The sequence below is a fragment of the Leucoraja erinacea genome, chromosome 22 (genome assembly GCF_028641065.1).
Source record: "Leucoraja erinacea ecotype New England chromosome 22, Leri_hhj_1, whole genome shotgun sequence".
NCBI lineage: Eukaryota > Metazoa > Chordata > Chondrichthyes > Rajiformes > Rajidae > Leucoraja > Leucoraja erinaceus.
In genome coordinates, this window is record NC_073398.1 from 15,716,516 (window position 1) to 15,741,059 (window position 24,544).

Sequence of the window (24,544 nt, forward strand, 5' to 3'; positions counted from 1 at the left end):
TCTAAATCTCTCCTTGGGGTTTATATTACTTCACATGTTTGAACAGATCCACTAACTATTTTCTTGGAACTAATCAACTGTGGCCACCTTTACAGTTAATTAAGATGAATTATAATTCATAAATCAGTTGCTAAAATGTAATTGGCATAATTGAAATTCAGTGTACACCACCTGTTTATTTTTGTTTAGTTTAGTTTAGTTTAAAGATACAGCACACAAACAGGCCCTTCAGCCCACCGTCCGCACCGACCAGCAACCCCTGCACATTAACACTATCCTACACACACTAGGGCCAAATTACATTTTATACAAAAGAAATTAACATACGTTTTGGAGTGCGGGAGGATACCAAAGATCTCGGAGAAAACCCACGTGATTACAGGAAGAATGTACAAACTCCGTACAGACAGCACCCATAGTCAGGGTCGAACCCGGATCTCTGGGGCTGCTACTGTAAAGGGCCTGTCCCACTCGGCCGTCATTTGCGCCTTATTTGCGCGTCATATGTAAAACAGTTCGATGCGTCGTGACAAGTGAGGTGCGTGTGGGTGTCGCATGCATTGCACATGGTGAGACACGGAATTGCATGCGGTGGCGCGTGATATCACATGCGGTGGTGCGTGGTATCACGTGCGGTTTCGTAGTGTATCGAAATCCTCGCGCACCAACTGCGTGACTTATCGCGTATGCACGCTGACGCATTGGCGTTGCAAGCTGGCATCGCCGTGCATCGACATCCATAACCATGCGTTGCCGCTCGCCACAGGGTATTCTAATGACGTTACACGCATCAGAGGGCTGTGCTGATGCGTGATTTGCACGCAACGATGCGCATCACGACGCATCGTCCTATTTTACGTATTGAAGTTATTAGTAACGCGGTGATCACAAAGATGCTCCTGTTAAAAGCAAACACCCATTCTAATTTAATTCATTTTATAATTGACTGTAGGATAGCGTTAATTTTTGATATGCTTGATATGTTTTAAAACAATTGATCAGTTCTAATTCAATGCAATCGTCGACCTTTCTGGCTAAGGCATTAATAAAAGCACTGTCAACACTGCGTGACAAGCATTCTTCATCGATAATAAGTTCTGATCAAAGCTAACGGTTTGAATCACATTCCCAAGATCAGCAGGAAGCAATTACAGTTGTTGACTGGCAAGGAATTCGACTAACGTTACCCTTCTTCTATGTTCGTTGGATGCTAAGAATGAAACAATCTAAAGTTGTTACTGTGGTTTCAACTGTATAATCTGAATAAGATGTGAAAGGTTATTGTTGAAATTGTATTGAATGTGAGTGTTCTCAAATGATCTCGCTTTAGAAAAGATGTCTGAGCACATTTTCTTTTCTATATTTTATCCTGCGTGGTTTTGTTGACTGATCATTGTCAGAAACAAACTGTAGGCTACTTAATTTCAGTGGAACTGTCTGAGTTAAGTCACGAGAAGGGCACACCAGATCAAATGCTTTGCAAATGAGATCATATCCACATTTCCAGCATATACGAAGCAGGAAGCTTTACTCCGAGATGTGAGCTATGATTGTAGAACTGTGAGCTGAATGACAGAGACTCATCAAGTGCTCAGTGTTACAGAGCCTCTCAGACACAGGGCCTCCTAAATGAAAGCTTTCTGTCGAGGGGGGAGAGCGCGGTAAGCAATTGCTTCTTCCTGCTTGCATTCCTTACAGAAAGCAGCTGGATTCCTCCAAGACATTTTGACAAATCAGACCCGAAAGAAGTCTCCTTGGCAGTGGGAAACAATGAAGCACTGAGTGAGAAAAGGAGGCTAGTCCCGAGCTCTGGATGGCTGCATTGTCCTCAGCTCAAGTGGGTCTTAAGGGAACCTATAGCTGGAATGTAGCATGCTTGTAGTTTAAACAAAATGTTATTGAGACACCACAAAGAGATATCTTATTTCATTGCATGAGACATCATTGGAATCCAGCTGGGCAGAGTTGATGGAATCCCAAAGTACTGTGAGATACTGCTTCTTTTAGGTTGTCTTGCCATTAACGAAAAAAAAACAACTAGCAGCTGAAGATTGCAAAAGATTAAAGACTTGACACATGACTTAGGCCTTATAACAGTAAAAAATGTTAGGGGCCTGTTTTCCAAGAGAGATTGAAAGAACTTTTCACAAAAGAGACCAGTTAAAGGCTAATAAGCAATTTTGACGAGGCAGGCGATTCATAGTAAAATAAATCTTTGCACACATTAAGTTATTTTTCCTCCTTCTAAACCTTTGCCCCAGTAAATTAAAATTAAACAAACTGCTGCTGACAACTGACAGCCGTTAATTATCTTGGCTGTTAACTTTTAATTCATATACAATTTCAGAACTATACATTTATAATCAGCATAATTCATATCTGCAACGCTGTTCATGCTTGAACAGGTTTATAAACTGGCAAACGTTAAAACAAAAATACCATATTGACCCAAAAAGGATGGCCATCTCAAATTTCCAGTGTGTTTCAACTTGCCGTATTTCATGTCACTTAATTTGGTTGGTACAAATGAAGCTGACAAGCATAGGCCAATTCTATAAGAAATTGAATTTCTATGGAATTTCAGAGCATTCAATTCAGACATAGAAACAAGAGTATAAAAGATGCTTATGTTCTGGTATTGAAGTCATTTATCCCTGACAGGTTCGCTGCTTATTACTGTCAATTTCCCATTTGCCGCTAACATTTTGTGCTCATTCCTCTCGGCCACCTGGATTGCAATAACATACTTTTACTGCTCAAAATTATATGCACAGGATATAACCAAGGGCTCACATTTCCTATTTGAAACACCTCAACCCAACCATGGACATAATGGCTTCATTAGTTGAGACCTGCCTAGGTGGATACTCGAGCACGATTATAATACATACTTTTGCAGACATTTTTACACACTTTGCAACTTTCAAATATTTACAGCTTATTATATGTATTACAACAGCATGTTTTATGTGTCCCATACCCTCGACTCGGCCCTGAATTCCCTGCCTTCTCTCTGGGCCACTGCTGCTGGTTTGCCTCCATGAAGTTGCCATCAAATTTCCCACTCATTCCCAGCCGACGAGTTCCATGTCAAAGATAGACACAAAATGTTGGAGTAACTCTGCGGGACAGGCAGCATCTCTAGAGAGAAGGAATTGCTGATGGTTTCGAGTCGAGACCTATCTTCAGCTCTGAAGAAGGGTCTCAACCCGAAACGACACCCATTCCTTCTCTCCAGAGATGCCGCCTGTCCCGTTGAGTTACTCCAACATTTAGTGTCTATCTTCGGTTTAAACCAGCATCTGCAGTTCCTCCCGACACAGTACAAGTTCCATGTCGATGCTGGCAGCTTTCCAATTCAATCCTAATGATATCCAATTATGAAAGGTTTTATGCTTCCCTTGTGTGCATTTGGTCAGAAAGCTTTATTCACAAACAATGAAGGTTTAACAAAACCCACTTATGTGTATTCTATCTTGCTAGATCTTCACATACTTTTCATGTAATCGTTGTTTAGATCCCCATACTATTTTTTACTTGTGTTCATTAACTGCCTGTGTGGGTTTGTACCATAGAGCCTGATTCTGACTCTTTCAGTAACACATGTCCTTTCCTAGATATATAGCCTGCCTTAATTTCAGGTAAGGAGCTTGCCATTTTATGAACCATACCTTTATGAGATACTGTTTCTGTGATGTACAAGCAGCAACTTAATTTGGTGTGCTCACTCTGGTCTTGCAGCTGCTGTGATCTCTGGGAACATGTTACCTTGTGTGACACTGAACAGTGAAGGAATCCTTTTACCATTGGGGTGTCTTGGCATGACATTTACTTTGAATGAACCAGCTCTTAAATACCAACCTATTATGCTTGCATATTCCTTGTAAACATTTTCATTCTGACTTTTAGGCGTTTTCATCAGGTGCAGCTGCATCATGTGTCAGCTGTGGCCAGTTTGTCACTTTTACCTCTGAGTCAACATTTGCTGATTTAAACCTCACTCCATGGACCTGAGCACAACATCAAGACTGAGGCTCTGGTGAGGAAATATTATACATTAGAATTGCTCAAATTATAACTTATGTGTGAGTAACTTATGTTTAGTTGCAAGAGAAGGACATTGAGCTCAGGTTTTCAGAAATACATAGCCCACAAAGAAATAAAGAACACACACATAGGAGAACATATGGCTTATTATAACATGGAGATGTTGATGTAAACAGGCATAGCTTTGTTTGCTTTGAAGCGGCTACAACTCTGTCAGAAGTTGTATTTGGTTTAGTTTGGTGTTTAGAGTATAGGTTATTGATGGGGTTCTTCTCAAGACATGAGCATCATGTGTCCTTTCTTTATGACACATCTTTGAGCTTGGGTGTGTCATAAAGGGGATTTATGGTTGTCTATATTGGGTCTTGGGCACCAAGGCTAGATAATAGTCTGTGATCTGGTTTGTGCTGTTTAAATGTATTTGTGTTGAGATAAGAGATAAGGCATAGGTGATGGTTGTGTGACCTTTGTATAAGGGTGGTTTCTTATGTTTATAGAAAATGGAGAAAGTAACTCTGTTTTAATAATCTTCCATTTGCTATTAGTGAGGAGGCCTTACATTCCTTTCATCCAGAGATAGAAGGGGGAGGTTTAATTAAACTAGACCCGAGCTTGGGAAGAAGCAATCAAGTGTGACAATTAATGGCCTTTGTGTGGTTGGGGATTGTAGAAATAACTTAAGTCCTTACCACTTTGTAAGAATGGGGAAAACTCATATTTAATCCATAAGTAACTGTATTTTAACTATGAAGTAAGGAAATTATTTGTGAAGTATATTGTGTTTTAATTAGGATTGTAAGTATTAGACTTTGTTTAAATCTGAAGTTTTAGAAATAACTTACTTTTCCAAAAGTGAAAATATATGTTTTGTGTGTATGTATTGTGTGATTGCTGTATGATGTGTATTTTATATTCTGAGAGGTAGTCTCTGAGAACTAGTTTTATATTTCTGTGGTTTTACTTCATTGAAATAAAATGATTTTGAGCGAAAAGGTTAAAGAAAACCACAGAGGGAAAAAAAGTTTGTAAAGAGGCCAGAAAATGGAAAATTATGTGACTATACGTGTTGTCAATCACTGGAAAGGATTTAGTTGATTGGTTAATGCAAATAAGCTAAATGTATGGTAAACCATAATGATTGGTTAATAGTTTGCCACTCCTTCTGTATCATAATTGTCTAATACCTATATAATGTGTTAAGTTAGTAGCAAAGCAGTAGTTCTTTCGACCTGCCCCAGAGTTTCTAGCTCTGTGTTGGAAGGTTTAAAAAATTATCCAGCGCTGTCAGAACAAATAATTGATTTTAGCAGCAATGGTTTGAATCAAGTTTTCTTGAATTGGACTGACAAAATAACTCAGTTTAACACTGGCAGAGTCCTGAAATAGTCCAGCACTGTCAGATCTGCTTTCTTTCAGATGAAATGCTTAACTGAGATCCTTATAGGTGCCTAAAACTATAGGATTGATTAGACAGGCTGGGACTTTTTATTTAGAGAGGAAATTGGAAAGGCGTCTATAAAATGACGAGAGGTCTGTTCACAATGGATAATAGGATGATGTTCTCTTTGATGGAAGGAATGAGGACCAGAGGTCACATGAACAAAGTAAGGGAGAAGAGTGATGTGAGGAAAAGTTTTTTAACTCAGCATGTGTTTGGAATTGGAATGCACTACAGCTGTGGTGGAGATAGTTCCTTCATCGCCATCAAGAGGAAATTGGATAAGTGGACGCTGAGAAAAATTCTATGTCAGTTGATGGATCCAAAGAGTTGTTCTTGTAGGGAGCAAGCCATGGACACAATGGTCTGAATGACTTTCTTCTGCATTTCCTCTACAGTATGTTTCTATGGTGCAATGATCTCATGGTATAATTTTGACAAAGGACAGATGAGTTATTCCTGACATCGGCCAATACTTTGCCCTCAATGAACAACACACAAAGGTGATTATGATCTTACTGCTAAATGATCTGTTTTTAATAATTAGTCGGAACAGATGTATATACAGTCTGGGTAAGGCAGCTGTGACTTCGTACTCCCAAGATACCAAAATCCAATGGGGTTGGGCTTTTTAATATACAGAGTTTGCAATCTGCGATGTATTTCTGGTCACATCAGTGAATTGTATGGGCCCTTTCTTATTCATACTCTCAATGTTGTGTTCCTTCTTTTGTTCATCCAAGATCATCTCTGCATCTCACTTTATTCTCTCGTCTTAAACAAGTCCGATTCTTGTTAATTTTGTTCATAGCCACACTCTGAAAATCAGATATTCATCTCATTTGTTGTACTTTTCATTCTTAGCTTAGCTGTCATTGCATTTCTCTGTCGGTAAGTTTATCTGCACCTTTTCTTCACCTTCTCTTCACCTCCTTAACACAAACTTATTTTCTCCCTTCTACGGTTTCGACAAAGGGTTTTGCCCTGAAATGTTAACTCTGTTTTTCTTTCGTCAGATGCTCCCTGATCCATTGAATGATTCCACAATGTTCTGTTTTTTAATTTCCTATAAAGATCACATTCAATTCATCTTTCCTTATTTTTCTGCAGGTACTTTTGATAAAGAATTATCTATGTGATCACACATATATCAATAAAGGAATTATTTGCTGAGCATGAAACTGTTGGGCCACATGCATGTTGAGCCCATGATAATCCATCTATTATTTCACCAGTAGCTTGGAGACAGGTCACTGCAGAGCCAACTTCACCTGACAGCACAGGGGAATCTGAATGTCAAGCACGAGTTTAAATGTTGTTTACTCACACAGTTAACTGGGCCCTACATGCCGCTTGGCTTTAAAAGAAAAACAAGAACACATTGTTCATTTCTACTTTTTATAAAATGACAGCAATAAACCGTGTAAGTGGGTGGTGGGGTGGTGGGTGGTCCATTGGGTTTCTGTCCTGTCCTTTCACCTCTACGACATCTGGGTTTTACTCCAGATAAGGCAGATGGGAAGAAAGTCTATTGTCTCTGTTGGCTGTTTGTATCCAGATTAAGATTGGTTTTGGCAGCCTTTGCGCAATTCCCTCTGGACAAAATAAGTCCATAAGACAATTCTGGCTTCACAACATACAGTTAGAAAATGTAAAATAACTAAACAGTAAAAATACATAGGAAACGTAGACAACTATTATAATTGCAATTAAATACTAACATGATTTTGCTACTTCTCACGTTGCTTCATTGGATAACCTCCCAATGACACTTCATTATTAAAACTCTTACTGCCATACGTATGTGTAACAGAGTTGGATACTAAGATTGCTTCATGATAGCATTTCTTCATAATTTCCACTGTATTACAGAGGGAGTTTCAACAACTGTTTTAAAAGAATGGGAACAGATGCAGTTGACAGGAGAAGGCCTGCAGCAGTCAGCGCGTTTCTTCATTCCTCACAGAATGTGTTCAGGCACTACACACAATGGGAAAATACTCCGAAACTTCCATTTGCAGGGAAGGAAATAATTTGTCATTTTTAATTTATCTTGTTCGGCTGGGCATGGTGCACAGATTGCGCAACAGGGAGTGATCCTAATAAACCCACTGAGCAATTATTTTTAAGTTCAGCAGCAGCTAAGTCCCGTATTTCTTAGGTCTCCCCAAACCGTAGCTGGTCTCTGCGGCCACAGTGACTGCATTGTTCCCGGATGCCCTGGGATCCCACCTGTGGCACTCTGGCATCAGCGCATGCATGCATGTGTCTCCCTGCATAACTGGCATCGCAGGGAAACGATTCTTAGCTCAGCTAGCATTTTAGCCATTAAGTGACTCCAATACACAAACTGCAATCCTTACAGTAAATTGGGAAGATTAATAACCACCCACATAGCCACATCATAAATGGATATATTTATTATTGCAGCATAATTCATGAACATGTGTAAATGTTCTACTGATAATCTGAAATGTGCAATGAGAATCTGAAATCTGAACTACTCAAATTAAATGCACAGAAAGGTCGTACCTGCAACTTTCATCATTGTAACTGGGTCACGACTTCAATAGACAGGATTAAAGGTGAGATTGCAGTCTGAAGAAGGGTTCTGACCCGAAACATCACCTGTTCCTTTTCTCCAGAGTTGCTGCCTGGCCCGTTGAGTTGCTCCAGTACTTTGTGTATATCTTCAGTGTAAACCAGCATATGCAGTTCCTTCCTACACATTAATTCAATTATTTTGCCGAACATTATTCTTGCACTTGCATAACAGAACATATGAACATGCACACATATGAATTTGGAGCAGGAGGAGGCCACTCAGCCTTTCAAGCCTGCTTGCCATTCAATAAAATCGTAGCAGATTCTACTCGATTCCCATCCATCTGTTGAACCTTTCACCCCTACATTATCCATATGTCCTCCATATGACATTGCCCAGGCTTGCATCCGACCACACATCACCTGCAAACTAGGATGCATCACCCATGGTCAGTCATGACCGAGAGGGGCCTACATTCTCATGGTGATTATCCTACATTCTTGCCCAAAATAACCACAGCACTAAAACAGTTCAAGCAGTGATATTGTGTTTCAAAAGCAGTAATTGCAAAACACTTGAATTACTTACCAATTTTAAATATGGATGGCATAATAGGTGATATCTCTATGTTTATTGTGCCATCTTCTCATTACTATGAGAGCATATAGTTCTGCTTTTTTTTACCATCTTCTTAGATTTAAACGTTATCTCTATTTTTACAGGACTATTAATGTGGAGGCCTAGATTTATAATCAGAGACCTGTTCAATTCCTGTCACTGCAGCTGTGGAAATTAAATCAGATTAGACTAAGAGGGACCCGTTGGGTCCCAGTCACACGACGCGGCCTGGTCCCCCAACGCAACCCATTCCCCAACACAATATTCCACCACTCACCCGTTCCCCCAAACCCGTGCATTATTCCACCACTCACCCATAGCCCCTAACTGCGCAGGCGCGGCTGACGGGTTCCTGTTGTGACGCCCCTGATCCCCTCTCCACCTCTCATCCCCCCCAATCCACCTCATGCCCTTCCCCCCCCACGCACTCATTCAATCCCCCCTCGCCCCCCCCCCCCCCCCCATCCATTCTTAGCGGCTCTCCGGCGACGCAGCCATTCCCGCCCATTGGGGTTCTCATTGTGACGTAGGAAACGCAGGTATTACTGCGCAGGCGCAGCTGATGGGTATGAGGGAGGCGGGTTGTGGAGTAGGAGGGGTGTGTGGGGGGGGTGGTGTGTGGGGGGAGGTGGTGTGTGTGGGGGGGAGGTGGTGTGTGTGGGGGAGGGGAGTGTGGGTGAGGGGGGGGGTGGAGGAGGGGTGGGGTGATGGGGAAGGGAGATGAGGGATGTGGAGTAGGAGGGGTGTGGGGGAAGGTGTGTGTGGGCAAGGGGGTTTGTTGGGGGCGGGGGAGAGAGCTCGGAGATTGTGGGGTTGTGGGGGGTATCACAGGGGAGGGGGGCAGGTGCCAGCGAGTGGGACCAGAGGGGAAGGGGCTGGAGCGGACTCACAGCGGTCACTGGGCGCTAATCGCTGGTCGCTGGTCGCTGGACCACTGGTCGCTCTCCTCCGCCGAGATTAGATTCTCCGCTTTCCGTTTGGCGACATTTCCCGGGCCAGGCCGTTTCCAGTCCTTCCGAAAATTTTGTCCGGTTGGAAACCTCCACTGGCCATCCACCTCTCCAGTAAAGATGCGATGGTGCAGGAAGGGGCGGACCGTCCCATGGAGTGACAGAAGAAAAGACCAATCTACGCGGTGCTGAACGGCAGGAGAGGAGATCGATCTGCGCACGCGCGGTTTTTAAGAATTTTAAACCTCGCTAAAGTTTACATTAGACCACCGATTGGAACGAAACTTGGTGCAATCGCAACGCAGGAGAATGGTGAGTAAGTTGGCAAAAAATCGTAGCGCTATCGCGTAGCATTTTTGCGCAAATATAATGACCGCGCAACTGGAAGATAACAAGATCAGAGCTTTAGTTATGTATAAATAAATTATTAATATAGCAGTAAAAAAATATTCTTTATCAATTATGAGAAAACTATAGGGATATATTGTAAAATAAAATCTGGTTAACCATTGTCCTTCAGGGGAGGGAATCTGTGTATTCAGACCTATCAATGTGGTTGATTCTTAAATTCCCTCTGAAATAACTTAGCAAGAAAATCAATTCATAAAGTCATAAGGTGATAAAGAATAGGTGTAGATAGACTATTCAGCCCATCAATTCCACTCCGCCATCCATTCATGGTGATCTATCTCTCCTAACCCCATTCTCCTGCCTTCTCCCCATAACCTCTGACACCTGTACTATTCAATAATCTACCTAGGCCTTAAAAATATCCAAGACTTGGCCTACACAGCCTTCTGTGGCAAAGAATTCCACAGATTCACCACCTTCTGACCCAAATTAATTTCTCCTCATCTCCTTCCCGAAAGAACATCCTTTAATTCTGGCGCTATGACCTCTTGTCTTAGACATTCCCACTAGTGGAAACATCTTCTCCACATCCACTCTATCCAAGCCTTTCACTAATTCAATGACTATTAGTATTAGATATAGAATGCTTGCGAAGAAAGCTACAACCAGATTCCCAAAATATTGGGTGTGTGTGAGTTGTTCTCTGCATATCAAAATCTTTACCAAAGGCAGTCTGATGGTGTCCTAAATAAAGCTACGTCAACTTCAATATATGGGTGCCTAGTTTACATAAACCAAACTCTGTCTATATTTATATTGCATCCTTCACAGCCTCAGGAACATCCATGCTGTTTTGCAGCTATGTAGTTATATTTCATTGCTATTGGTAGTTGAAGTACTACCCAATGAGGCAACCTGAAGAAGGAAAATCAAACTAAACCTATTCATAAAAGATCAATATGCCTAATCTTCCACCAAGGTCCATCCGGATCTACCTGCAGATAACTCTGTAAGCGATCGATTCCCTCGCGTGAATAGTAATGTGGCCTTCGACTCAGGAAAACACTGGTGCTGTCACACCTGCACAGCAATGGTGGACTCTTCATGGAGCCTCCCAGAGTAACGTCCACATTATTCCCAGCTCTCGGCTGGGAGATGCAGCTCACGTGCACTGTGGCAGGTGAACCTGCTCCAAGTACACAAAATATGTAGGAAGGAATGGCAGATGCTGGTTTAAACCAAAGATAGACACAAAAAACTGGAGTAACTCAGCGGGTCAGGCAGCATCTCTTGAGAAAATGAATAGGTGACGTTTCAGATCAAAGTCTGAAGTCTCGACCCAAAACATCACCTATTCTTTTTCTCCTGACCCGCTGAGTCACTCCAGCTTTTTGTGTCTATCTTCTGCTCCAAGTACAGCCACCCATTCAACTGCGAGGAAATGAACAGGGTAGAGTTTGTTTTAAAATGTTTATATTATTTTTTACATGTGCATGCACATATGTATGTATGTGTGTGTGTGTGTGTGTGGGTATGTGTGTGTGTGTGTGTGTGTATATGTGTGTGTGTGTGTGTGTGTGTGTATGTGTGTGTGTGTGTGTGTGTGTGTGTTGTGTGTTGTGTGTGTATGCAAACATATGTGTGGGGGATATGGGATTTTTCCCCGTACAACAAATTAATAATTTGTATTGTTTAATATTAATTTTAATTATTAAGATGCGTGGAGCAATCTTCAATATTTATGAATTGTTAAACCTCATCACAAAGCATTGGGGGAGAAATCTGCCTGGGTGTTAAAACTGTTCATGTGAGATGTCCTGTGCCGTATAATCCTGATTATGGCATCACTAATGTGCTGGGAGGGGAGTCCCAGCAGAAGCTGCACCTCGAACCACACAAGAAGCAGCATGGTTAATGATCAGACAACCCGCTATCTCGGCTTATGGGAAGAAGGGCCCTATGAAAGCCTTGAGAAGAAACAGCCAGTGAAGTGTATTGATACTCTTCAAGGACGAGAAGAATGTGATGAGTGAGAACAGACAACATTGAAACAAAGAACTCTTGACAAGGTGGATATTAACAGGATGTTTTCTAGTGGGGGATTCAAGAAATGGGAATCTCTGTTAAATAAGGGTTGCTCATTTCAGACAAGTATGAGCTAAAAACTTTACTCGCAGTGAATCATGAGGTTTTGGGACTCTGCCTCAAATAGCAATGGAAGTTCATCCTGAACAATACAGCTCACCCCCTCCATGACACACCAGTCAACCTGAGGAGTACCTTCAGCAATAGACTGGTTCCACCAAGATGTAGGACAGAATGCCACAGATCTTTCTTCCCTGTGGCTATCAAACTTCACAACTCCTGCCCTCTCTGTCACGCAGTAGACTGAGACTGACCCCTCCGCAATCTTTGCACATGCCCCCAAGCATTTCTCCTATAACCATATAACCATATAACAATTACAACACGGAAACAGGCCATCTCGGCCCTACAAGTCCGTGCCGAACAAATTTTTTTCCCCCTTAGTCCCACCTGCCTGCACTCATACCATAACCCTCCATTCCCTTCTCATCCATATGCCTATCCAATTTATTTTTAAATGATACCAATGAACCTGCCTCCACCACTTCTACTGGAAGCTCATTCCACACCGCTACCACTCTCTGAGTAAAGAAGTTCCCCCTCATATTACCCCTAAACTTCTGTCCCTTAATTCTCAAGTCATGTCCTCTTCACTTTAATTTCATGTTTCATGTCAAGAGTCAAGAGTCAAGAGTATATTTAATTGTCATTTGGACCCCTGGAGGTCCAAATGAAATGCTGTTTCTGCAGCCATACATTACACACAAATAGACCCCAGACACAACATAATTACATTTTACATAAACATCCATCACATAGCTGTGATGGAAGGCCAAATAAACTTATCTCTCCACTGCACTCTCCCCCCCCCCATGTCAGAGTCAAAGTCAAAGCCCCCGGCTGGCGATGGCGATTGTCCCGCGGCCATTAAAGCCACGCCGGGAGGTGCGAGGTCGCACACCGGGTCTTGATGTTGGAGCCCCCGGCGTGCGCTCGCAAAGTCCCGCATTCCAAGCCGCGCGGGGCAGTGATGTCAGGCCCCGCTCCAGGAGCTCTTCGACCCCGCAACTCGGGCGGGAGAAGTCGCCGTTGCAGGAGCCCCGAAAAGCGGTCTCCCTCCAGGGATCCGCGGGCTCCCGGTGCCGCCGTCCACAGACCCGCAGCAGCAGCCTCCGACTCAGCAGCAGCGGCATCAGCAGCAGCAGCAGCAGCAGCAGCGGCAGCGGCAACGCTCCACCACCGCTCCACCCGCTCCGGTCTCGGCCAGCTCCGCGACGGTGAGGTGAGTCGGCACCTGAGTCCCCGGCTTCTTCCTGTTGGAGGCCGCTCCTCGTTGCGGCCCCAACGACAGCTGAGACCTGACGAGAAAAGGTCGGGTCTCCAGTGCAGAGAGAGATTCAAATGTTTCCCCCTCCCTCCCACCCCACCCCACCCCCCCACACACACACCCCAACATAAAATAACAAAAACTACATAAAAACACAGACAAAAAATAATAAAAACGCGGACAGGCTGCAGAGGCCGCTGCTGACCAGAGTCGCGCCGAGTATTGTGTATTTGGTGTTTTTATGACTGTTTGGCAGATCAATTTCCCTCCTGGGATAAATAAATTTCTATCGTATCGTATCGTAAGTAAAGTCTGAATATATTTGGACAGAGGCAAGGGGGAAATGTCATGGGGGAAATGGGAATGCAGAATTGAGTTTACAATCAGATTAGCCATCATTTTATTAAAGTTTGGACAGATCAATGAGTCTCGACTAATTTGTATGTTTGGGTGAGCAGGTTAATTTATGAAAAAGGATAATAGAGAAATGGAGCACAATTTTAATGAGATACAATTGCTACCGTACAATCCTCCCCCTAAGAACTTATATTTTCATCACCATTTATTGTCCAATAACTCTCAATGGTTTCCTAACCATATAAAAACAGCCGTTGCAGGAGCATTTTGTAAAAAACAGGGGCCATGAATTTCCGTGGTGTTTTTCCTGATCTTGGGTCAACAGGAACATGGGAGTCTGAAATACATTTGAAGCATTCTCACTATTCTAAAATATGCACAAACAGAAATGTAATCTAGACCAGATCATCTAGTGCAATGATGTGTAGGAAGGAACTGCAGTTGCTGGTTTATACCGAAGATATAAATACTGGAGTAACTTAGTCACTAAATACTGGAGTAACTCAGCAGGTCATGCAGCATCTCTGGAGAAAAAGAATTGGTGAATTTTTGGGTTGAGGCCTTTCTTCAGACTGGGTCGACCCGAAATGTCACCTATTCCTTTCCTCCAGAGACGTTGCCTGGCCCACTGAGTTACTCCAGCATTTTGTGGCTATCTAGCTCAATGATATCAGATGAGGGACAAATATTGACTGGGGGAGTACATCTGGAGACTTTGTGAGATGCAGGGAAAGGTCATAAGGGATAGAAGCAGAATTAGGCCATTTGGCCCATCAAGTCTTCTTCGCCATTCATCTATCACTCCCTCCTCAGCCTATTCTCCTGCCTTCTCCCCATAACCCCTGACACCCGCACCCATACTTCTCAAGCTGTGACATGAGAAGGAGGATTAGATTGGTGGATTTGTCATCTTCTTTGAGAAGTACCACTGAGAGGCACACTCTCTCAAGGGGGGGTCAGAGACATGCAAGCTGTCCATGGAGCTAGCATCTGCTGCCTCTGGATGTGTGCCACCCTTATGCTGCAATATAGACATAAGTGTGTCAGTGAGTGCCACGCTATCTACCTGGTTTTACAGTTGAAAAACTGACAGTGTGTGCAACAATGCTAAGTGAGTGCTGGTGCAACAGAGACATTTTTGTTCAAAAAATATGAAGCAGCACCACTGATGTAGCAGCATAAATAGGAGAAGGAAGGGAGGGCCTGAAGGCAAGACTACTTGAAAGGCAGGGGAAGGAGGGGTGAATGTGGCTGCTCGGGAGACCTGCCTGGCCCGTGCTCAGGAAGTATGTCCTAGGTAGCTGAAGTGAAAGAAGGAGCCCAGAGTCGAAAATTCTACAAAGACGTTGTTACTGAAATCTGTCACATACTCCAGATAGTACTCCAACTAAAATGTAAGGTTATATCTACACAACTCCATCAATGGCACTGAACGTCTAAGTTGTTCTAAATTATATTGCCTCCATATCACTCCTGTGAGCAGGGCCGTCTTAACAGCATTATAGCCCCCAGGCAAAGCAGTGCCTTGGGGCCCCTACACTTCCAGTTTTCTTTATGCCGAATCAAATATTCCATCATGCATTTGGGATGTTCTTCTCCGTTTTCATGTTCTACAATAACATTCTACAATACATAGATTAACATGGGGCCCCTATGCTTGTGGGGCAACTGCCCAGCGTGCCCATGCGTTAAGACGGCCTTGCCTGTGAGATCGAGTAGACTTCAGCTAAGTCTCCTGGTTTGCAGCCACTGCTGCTTTCAGGAAGCTAGAAAAGCTCTCGACTTAACACGAAGCAACATGGTCAAGAGAGTCAAGAGTCAGTTTAATTGTCATTTGGACCCCTGGAGGTCCAAACGAAATGCCGTTTCTGCAGCCATACATTACACACAAATAGACCCCAGACACAACATAATTACATTTAACATAAACATCCATCACATAGCTGTGATGGAAGGCCAAATAAACTTATCTCTCCACTGCACCCCCCCCCCCCCCGATGTCAGAGTCAAAGTCATAGCCCCCGGCTGGCGATGGCGATTGTCCCGCGGCCATTAAAGCCACGCCGGGTGGTGCGAGGTCGCACACCGGGTCTTGGTGTTGGAGCCCCCGGTGTGCGCTCGCAGAGTCCGCGGCCATTCCAGCCGCGCGGGGCAGTGATGTTAGGCCCCGCTCCAGGAGCTCTTCAACCCCGCAACTCGGGCGGGAGAAGTCGCCGTTGCAGAAGCCCCGAAAAGCGGTCTCCCTCCAGGGAGCCGTGGGCTCCCGGTGCCGTCGTCCACAGACCCGTCGTTGGAGCCTCCGACTCTCCGGCAGCAGCAGCAGCAGCAGGCAGCAGCAGCGCTCCTCCACCGCTCCACCCGCTCCGGACTCGGCCAGCTCCGCGACGGCAACGGTGAGTCGACACCTGAGTCCCCGGCTTCTTCCTGTTGGAGGCCGCTCCTCGTTGCGGCCTCAACGACACCTGAGACCCGACGAGAAGAGGTCGGGTCTACAGTGCAGGGAGAGATTCAAAAAGTTTTCGACAGGCTGCAGAGGCCGCTGCTGGCCAGAGCCGCGCCGCCTACCGGAATGTCCATTTGGTTTCCCAAAACCAAATGGACATTTGGTTTTGGGAAACATTAACTCTACACATGTGCCATTACAGGTTTCACTGAGAAACTCCGACCCATGAAGCTTTCTAATCCTGAGCGTTTAAACAATGACCAGCACAGAAGTTGGAAATCCTACATTCTCAGGCCGTCTCTCTGCAAGTCAATGTTCAGACCAAGAGGTAAACTTTGGGGATGAATATTATCCCCTGAATCCCAGAATCCAGGGCTCCAGCAATTACAGTGGGGTGCTCCTGCAATAAGAATACAGGATTACCTGCAACGTAACCAAGACCAGCATAATATAACCAGCATGGGACCCTAAGTGGGGTCCCAAAGTACAGATCATTAGATACACAAAAATGCTGGAGAAACTCAGCGGGTGCAGCAGCATCTATGGAGCGAAGGAGATAGGCAACGTTTCGGTGGAGGATAATACAGCTTCGGCTGAGTTTCTCCAGCATTTTTGTCTACCTTCGATTTTCCAGCATCTGCGGTTCCTTATTAAATACAGATCATTAGATGTTACTAATGTACAAGATATTCATAAGATTGCACTTGGAGTATTGTGCTCAGCTTTGGTCACCTTGCTATATGAATCGAGAGTCAAGAGAAAGTCTTTCTCTATCTCATCACATGCTATCGAACACAATCATAGTTAGAGAGTAAGCCCAACTCAACCAAGATGCCCCAGCTTGTCCCATCTGCCTGTGTTTGGATCAAATCCCTCGAAACCTTTCCTATCTATGATCCTGTAAATGTAATTTTAATGTTGCCATTTTACCTCTACCTCAGCTACTTCCTCTGGCAACTCATTCCAGCTACCCACCAGCCTCTGCGTGAAAAAGTTGCCCCTCATGTTCGCATTAATCTTTCCACTCTCACCTTAAACTTATGCCCTCCTGTTCCTCTCTCCCCTATCCTGGAAAAATACTTAGCACATTCACTCTGCCTATTACTCTCATGATTTTTTACATCTCAATAATGTCACCCCTCAGCCTCCTGTGCTCCAAGGAAAAGGTCATAGCTTGTCCAGCCTTTCCCTATAGCTCAGTCCTGGCCTCATCCTCATAAATGTTCTCTGCACCCTTTCCTGCTTAATGACATGTTTCATATAGCAAGGTGACCAAAGCTGAACACAATACTCCAAGTGCAATCTCATAAATATCTTGTACATTAGAACCATAACACCCAACTTCTATATTCAATGCTCTGATTGACGAAAGCTAGCGTTCCAAAAGCCTTCTTCATCACTCTATCCACCTGCAATGCCACTTTCAGGGAACTGTGCACCTGTACTCCTAGATTCCTCAATTCCTTTGCTCTACAACACTCCCCAGGGCCCTGCCATTTAATGTAAAGATGCTGCCCTGGTTCGACCTCCCAAAATGCAGCACCTCGCACTAATCAGACGGTTATGTAAGGACACGTCTTCCCTGTACTGTCAGGGTGGGTGGAAGATAATACATGCAGGAGACAACAATGAGAGAGGGCTTCTTTGGATGAACTTGGTTAAATCTTCCTCACACAAAGGGGCAATTCACCATAAGTGATGAGTCTGATCGACATTCCAAACCATATTAATACGTCAAATGATTATTATTCTGTATACCCTTTGTGGATGTCCTTCACATGCCTTTCTTTGTCCCACTACTTTTACACCATTAGTTACAGCTCAGCTGGTGAAAGGCAGGGAGGTGGCTACAGATATCATGGACAATAGCTTCAAACAGCTTCTGGCCTAGGTGACCATTTCACCATATGCAGTAACAGTCTGGGCCAGCTCACGCACTGGTCGACTGGCAGGGTTGATAATGGATTATGTGATTATGAGAAAGAGCAGCTAATTCATGCTCTACAAAGCTACTGCCAAGACCCTGAGTGGTGCCTTGGTAATCCTAATAATCTGTTAGAGGATGGATGGCTGGAGTGCCATGTCACAAACTAAACCCCTCGGAACCCTTGTCTAGAGTTATGGAGTTTTGTTCGACTTAAAGGAAAGAAGGGAAAGATGCAAAAAAGAGAATGAGAAGAAAAGAGACAATAGAATAAGGGACAAAGGAAATAGTGAAGGAGAGGGAGAGAGGGGGAGAGAGAGAGAGAGAGAGGAGAGAGAGAGAGAGAGAGAGAGAGAGAGAGAGAGAGAGAGAGAGAGGGAGAGGAGAGAGGGAGAGGGAGAGGGAGAGGGAGAGGGAGAGGGAGAGAAAAAGAAAAAAAAGAGGGGAATTTCCCCAACATGTAATATTCAATGTCACAGGTAATCTGTTACTCATGTTCTAAAAATCTGAACTTTCTGCTTATAAACTAACCTAGCAAAGTTCAAAATTTAAAAATAGAGTAAAACAATGAAAGATATAAATATCCACACGTTGGAGTGAATTACGATGCTACAATAGAATCATATACAATAATGCTCTTTTCTTCCATGAGGCATCATGCAGAATCAAACCTCCCGGGAGATACCATGTCATGGAAATGAAAGAGACTAAATGGATCTTGGGTTGTTTGTTCTCCCTCGAAATGACAGCTTCCCCGATCCCACCACTGCCAGTCCATCAGTTGTCTGAAGCAGCAAGGCAGCCAGCCCAAACAGCCAGCCAGACAAAGCAACAGTCTAAAGCTGGATCACTTTGACCCGGAGTTGTTCAAGGCCACCCCTGTTCCATCTGCAACATACTCCATAAGCTGCCTTTTACCGATTTGGCTTTGGCTGCTGAAGGACCAAAGCAGAAGAGAAGTGGGATATGCAGGGGTGACAGGTGGCAGGTGCTGAGGATATACACACATGTCCAAGAATGATTTTGAATGGTGGTTGGGTTGATCAAGAATTAAAATCAAGTTGACAAAAAGATGATGCCACTGCCTTATCCCCAGGGAAGGGGAATCAAAAATTAAAAGGCATAGATTTAAGGTGAGAGGGGAAAGGTTTAAAAGGAAGCCAAGGTCCAACTTTCTCACACAGAAGGTGTGTACATGGAATGAGCTGTCAGAGGAAGTGATAGAGATGGGTACAATTCCTTATATGAAGAGGAATGTTTTAGAGGGATGTAGACCTTGCACAGGCAAATGGGACTAGTTTGGTTAGGCAACTTGGTCAGCAGTTACAAACTGACCCAAAGTGCCTGTCTCCATGCTGTAGAGCTCTGTGAATCTTTGAGAGGAAACTGAATATCAAACAAGCAATTGACATGGACACCTGAGAACCACAGAAGCTGGAAATCTGGAATGAAAACAGAATCTGGAAAAATTCAGATGTTCAGGCAGCATCTGTGGAGAGAAAAGTGGGAAACATTTCAGTGCCAGGATCTACCATCAAATTGCTGAAACCTAAAGGTAGCCATAATTTAAGTTAAAGCACCTTGTTACCTTAAAGCTTCTCTTGGAGCGGAGCTCCTCTGTCCTGTCGTATATTCAGTAGTTGATTGCAAACTGAGAGAACAGATAAGGTTTAACGGATATCCCATGGGATTTGTTTAATATGAGATACATCATGGAAGCAGCCCCTTTGCCCCAGCGAGTCCATGCAGACCATCGACCACCCCCGCTCACACTAATACTGTTGTTATCCCACTTTTACATCCACTCCGTAAACACTCGGGGCAATTTAGAGGCCAATTTGCCTGCAAACCCACACGTCTTTGGGATGTGGGAGGAAACTGGTTGAAACCCACATGGAGAACGTGCAAAGTCCGCACAGACATCACCCGAGGTCAGGATCAAACCCGGGTCTGTTGCTCTGGGAGGAAGCAGTTCCACCAGCTAATAATCAAAAGCCAATAACAAAGTGTATGAAGGAACTACATACAAAAAATTTAAACCAAAGCTAGACACAAAATGCTGGAGTAACTCAGCGGGTCAGACACCATCTGTGGTGAAAAGAACCAGGTGACATTTCGGATTGTGACCCTTCTTCGGCAGGGTCTTGACCTGAAACATCACCTATTCCTTTTTTCCAGATATGCTGTCTGACCCGTTGAGTTAAGGGCCTGTCCCACTTACGTGTCCTTGGAACACAAATTATGCGACCTCGTGGTTACGTTGAGGCACACGGGCATCGTGTGGCCGCGCGGGGCTGGGCCCACTAAGCGCGGAGGGGTATGTAGTTGTCTATCGTGCAGGATTCTAAATTTTTGGAACAAACAAAATCTTTGCGCGCCAATGGCCTGTCGTGTAACAGACGGCCAAAGTGGGACAGGCCCAAGACCCTGGCATGACGCAACATCTCACCTCCAACAGCAGCAGAAGCAGGCAAACGATCGGCGAACTCGGCCTGGGGCTCACGGCCGTTGCGGTCCGGATCCGCCCCCACTCCTACTCCCAGAGTGGGGCCAAGAAAATTGAAGATAGACACAAAATGCTGGAGTAACTCAGCGGGACCGGCAGCATGTTTGGAGAAAAGCAATGGGTGACGTTTCATGTCAAGACCCCTCTTTCAGACTGAAGAAGAATCTCGACCCGAAACATCATCCATTGCTTCTCTCCAGAGATGCTGCCGGTCCCGCTGAGATACTCCAGCATTTTGTGTCCATCTTCAAAAGACGTCACTTGCTTCCGACGGCTGTGCGGGCGCATGAAATCGCCCGCGACGTTCGCGGGACCGTCGTGCCTCAATGCGACCATGAGGTCGCGTAATTAGCGTGCCAAGGACACGTAAGTGGGACAGGGGCTTTCATCCAGCTTTTTGTGTCTATCTTCGCCAATAACAATGTGACCTTTGCTGCAACAGGGTGATTGGGCAAAGCCCAGCACTGTGGCTGGAATTCTGACTGTAATAGGCGACAGATCTCATTGACCACCTCCTTGATGAGTCGTAACTCCCAAGTGCATTATCCTCTATCGGGTGGACGTAGGACAGTTACTCATGAAAGATTCTTTTAGGATATTTTCTCTCCCCTTTTAGTAAGGTTTCCTTACATTCAGCCATATTTTCCTGATTCCAGCATGCTGATGCCCCAACTCAGCAAAAACCAAAGTCTTCATTCCATGGCATGATGATATCAATTGGAAACAAATATCATTATTTCCTTGTTAACATAAATATATCACCATACCTATGAGCTTTCAGATCCCCCAGTCAATGCCCAAGAAACCAGCAAGTAATTTAGTACAACCTCAAAATGTACAGGCTGGGTCTTCCATTTGCTTGGACTAGATTTCCTTCACATGATATACATTGTGCATTAGCTTCAAAATGATGGAGTAACTCAGCAGGTTGGGCAACATCTCTGGAGAAAAGGGATGGATGACGTTTCAGGTCAGGACTCTTCTTCAGACTGAAAGTAGGGGGTGTGGGGGTGAAGAGCTGGAGGCGAGAAAACACCAGGACCAATCAGGGCCGGCCACAAATGATCTCAGGCAGGTTTGTGCCTGGTAGACCCATTGTTGGCTGGGGAAGGTGTGAGCTCAATAGGAATAAAATGTGGAGAGCTGTGGAACTGGTAAAATTACTACCCCACCCGAAACGTCACCCATCCTCCAGTGATGCAGCCTGACCTGCTGGGTTATTTCAGCATTTTGTGTCTATCTTTGGTATAAACCAGCATCTGCAGTTCCTTGTTTCTACGACATGCAATAGCTTGACAGAAATGGTTAAATTAGGCAAGGCAAACATAAAATAAGCATGGTAGACAAAAGTGCTGGAGAAACTCAGCGGGTGCAGCAGCATCTATGGAGCGAAGGAAATAGGCAACGTTTCGGGCCAAAACCCTTCTTCAGGCTGATGTAGGGTGGGGGGTGTGGGTGGGGAGAAGAAAGGAGAAAGGAAGAGGAGGAGCCAGAGGGCTGAGGGAAAGCTGAGAAGGGGAGGAGACTGCAAGGGCTACTGGAAATTGGAGAAGTCAATGTTCATGCCTCTAGGGTGCAAACTGCCCAAATGGAATACAAGGTGCTGCTCCTCCAATTTCCGGTGGCCATGGAGGAGGCCCAGGACAGAAAGGTCGGATTCGGAATGGGAGAGGGAGTTGAAGTGCTGAGCCACAGGGAGATCAGCATTGCGGGGAGGATTAACTTCACCAGGTCCTTGCTCTGCAGTTTGTTCCACAATGCACATAACCACACCTTTTAGGAATCTGCACACAACCTTGCCTCATGGAACACCACAGACAGGAAATTCTGGATAGATTAGTTCCTTTATTGATGAAAGAAATGGCACTAGAGCAGCCAAGTTCAAGGGCAGAATGTTTTTACTTTCTGAACTCCCCATTTCTGATTTAATCTGATTGAACGTCACCCATTTCCTTCGCTCCATAGATGCTGCTGCACCCGCTGAGTTTCTCCAGCATTTTTGTGTACCTTCTGATTTAATCTATCCTGCTTCAGATCAGCCTGAAGAATCCTCTCACAGTGTGTTATTTATTTTATTTTCAAGGTTGAGGGAATCAGTTCCCATTCTCCGGCCTTTGACTTTGGTGTGAATTGCAATCATTATGTGGAGGAAACATTTTATTAGCAGCCACTCTTGCAGTTTCCCGGCATTAAAAAATCTTGGGAAAAAAACATCCCTAAATAAGTGAATGTTCTTTTCGGTACTGCATGGAAGTTGATTTTACTGAGAGTGAAATACAACATCAATCATTTCTGGGGCATTTCATGTCACTCTAGAAATCTGAGCATGCGCTTGCAGCCACAATGGACCTTTCCTTTTGCCGGGAGCGAGACCCATGTCAGCTGAAGGCAAGATAATGTTGTATCTCACACACATTCATTTTGAATCATCAGAGGAGAAATTAGATCAAGTTGTCCCAGGAATGTGGACAATCAGAGCTTCACAACACAGTGCTGCACTGGGACCCTGTAGGACGTTTATTTATTTCCATTACTTTGGATCTATCCCCACTTCCCAATCTTAATCTTGGCCAGAGGATCTCAAGACCCAGCCTCATGACAGAGGCCCTAAAAGCCCATCCATCACCCTGCGCCCCCCCACCACTCCAACCCTGATGTTGCTTGCGGAACCTCAGCCTGCACCATCCATGTACCTCTTATTTGGAGCTGCTGCATGGAAGCAGGTCCTTCAGCCCACCAACAGGCGTTTCAGCCCATGCCGATCAACAATCACCCGTATACTAGTTCTATCCTGCACACTAGCGACAATTTTACAGAAGCCAATTGACTTACAAAACTGTGCGTCATTAGAATGTGGGAAGAAACCGAAGCACCTGGAGAAAAATGGTTACACAGAGAACGTACAAACTCTGTATGGACAGCACCCATAGTTAGGATTGAGCCCAAGTCTCTGGTGCTGTAAGGGGCAACTCTACCGCTGCGCCACTGTGCCACTTTGCCCATAGAATGCCAAGCCTTAGGATTCGGCTTGTAGGTATCAGCCTCCATCCCCAACTCGTTAGACCTGGCCTCAGTCCCAGCTGGCAAACCTTCAACATGAAAATATGCAACTCCCACTCAGTAGTGCCTAAAGATATTTTTCTTTGCTTTGTTAAGTTTTAATTTCATTGGATATCTTTCCTGCATTTTTGGTGCTAGCTGTTTAGCTCTGTGGTCATCATTTTTCATGCCTAGTCTGTGAATGCTAGTTTTTAAACCCTGGTAAGTGGGTAAAATTATTTTTCCGTCATAGTTTTAGTTAAGTTCCTGTGGCATGCCTGCTCTCCGTACATTGACAGCGTTGTATAATATAAGCAGGATGCACCAGTGTCCATTGCCTTGTGTCCATGGATTTCCCATCAAATCCTTTTTTTAAAGAACGTGTGTATCATAGCATTCGGTCATGGAAAGGATAGGGCACCAAAGCATGGCCGTTCAGCCTATCAAGCCCATGCTGGCTCTTTGCAAGCACAAAGCAGCTGGTCCCACTCTCGCACTCTCTTACACCGCAATAGAATCATGTAGCAGGGAATTCCCGGTATCCAGTCTTCTCAATATGGACTCCTGTATATCGGCGAGACCAAGTGCAGGCCGGGCGACTGTAACACTGAACACCTGCGCTCAGTCCGCCTTGGCCTATGTGATCTCCCAGTCACCAAATATTTTAACTCCCATACTGACCTTTCTGTCTGTCCCCCGCCAACAATGGACCATTGTGGGTTCCACCCTTCCAGGCTCTGCTTTGTTCTGTATGCTCCTAAACCTCCAGTGTCCCCCTCCCTGATTCTCAGTCTGAAGAAGTGTCTCAACCCGAAACGTCACCTATTCTTTTTCTCCGGAGATGCTGCCCGACCCATTGAGTTACTCCAGATTTTTGTGCCTATCTTCAGCTGGGAAACAACTTGCCAATGTCG

At 44.6% G+C, this 24,544-nt stretch overlaps 1 long non-coding RNA gene across 1 annotated transcript; it reads left to right on the forward strand.

Moving 5' to 3' along the window:
• Positions 1–726: 726 nt before the first annotated feature.
• Positions 727–8,266, forward strand: LOC129708022 (uncharacterized). Its single transcript, XR_008725277.1, has 4 exons — positions 727–1,661; positions 3,910–4,039; positions 5,884–5,988; positions 7,358–8,266. It is a non-coding gene; the product is annotated as an uncharacterized LOC129708022 (long non-coding RNA).
• Positions 8,267–24,544: the final 16,278 nt, after the last annotated feature.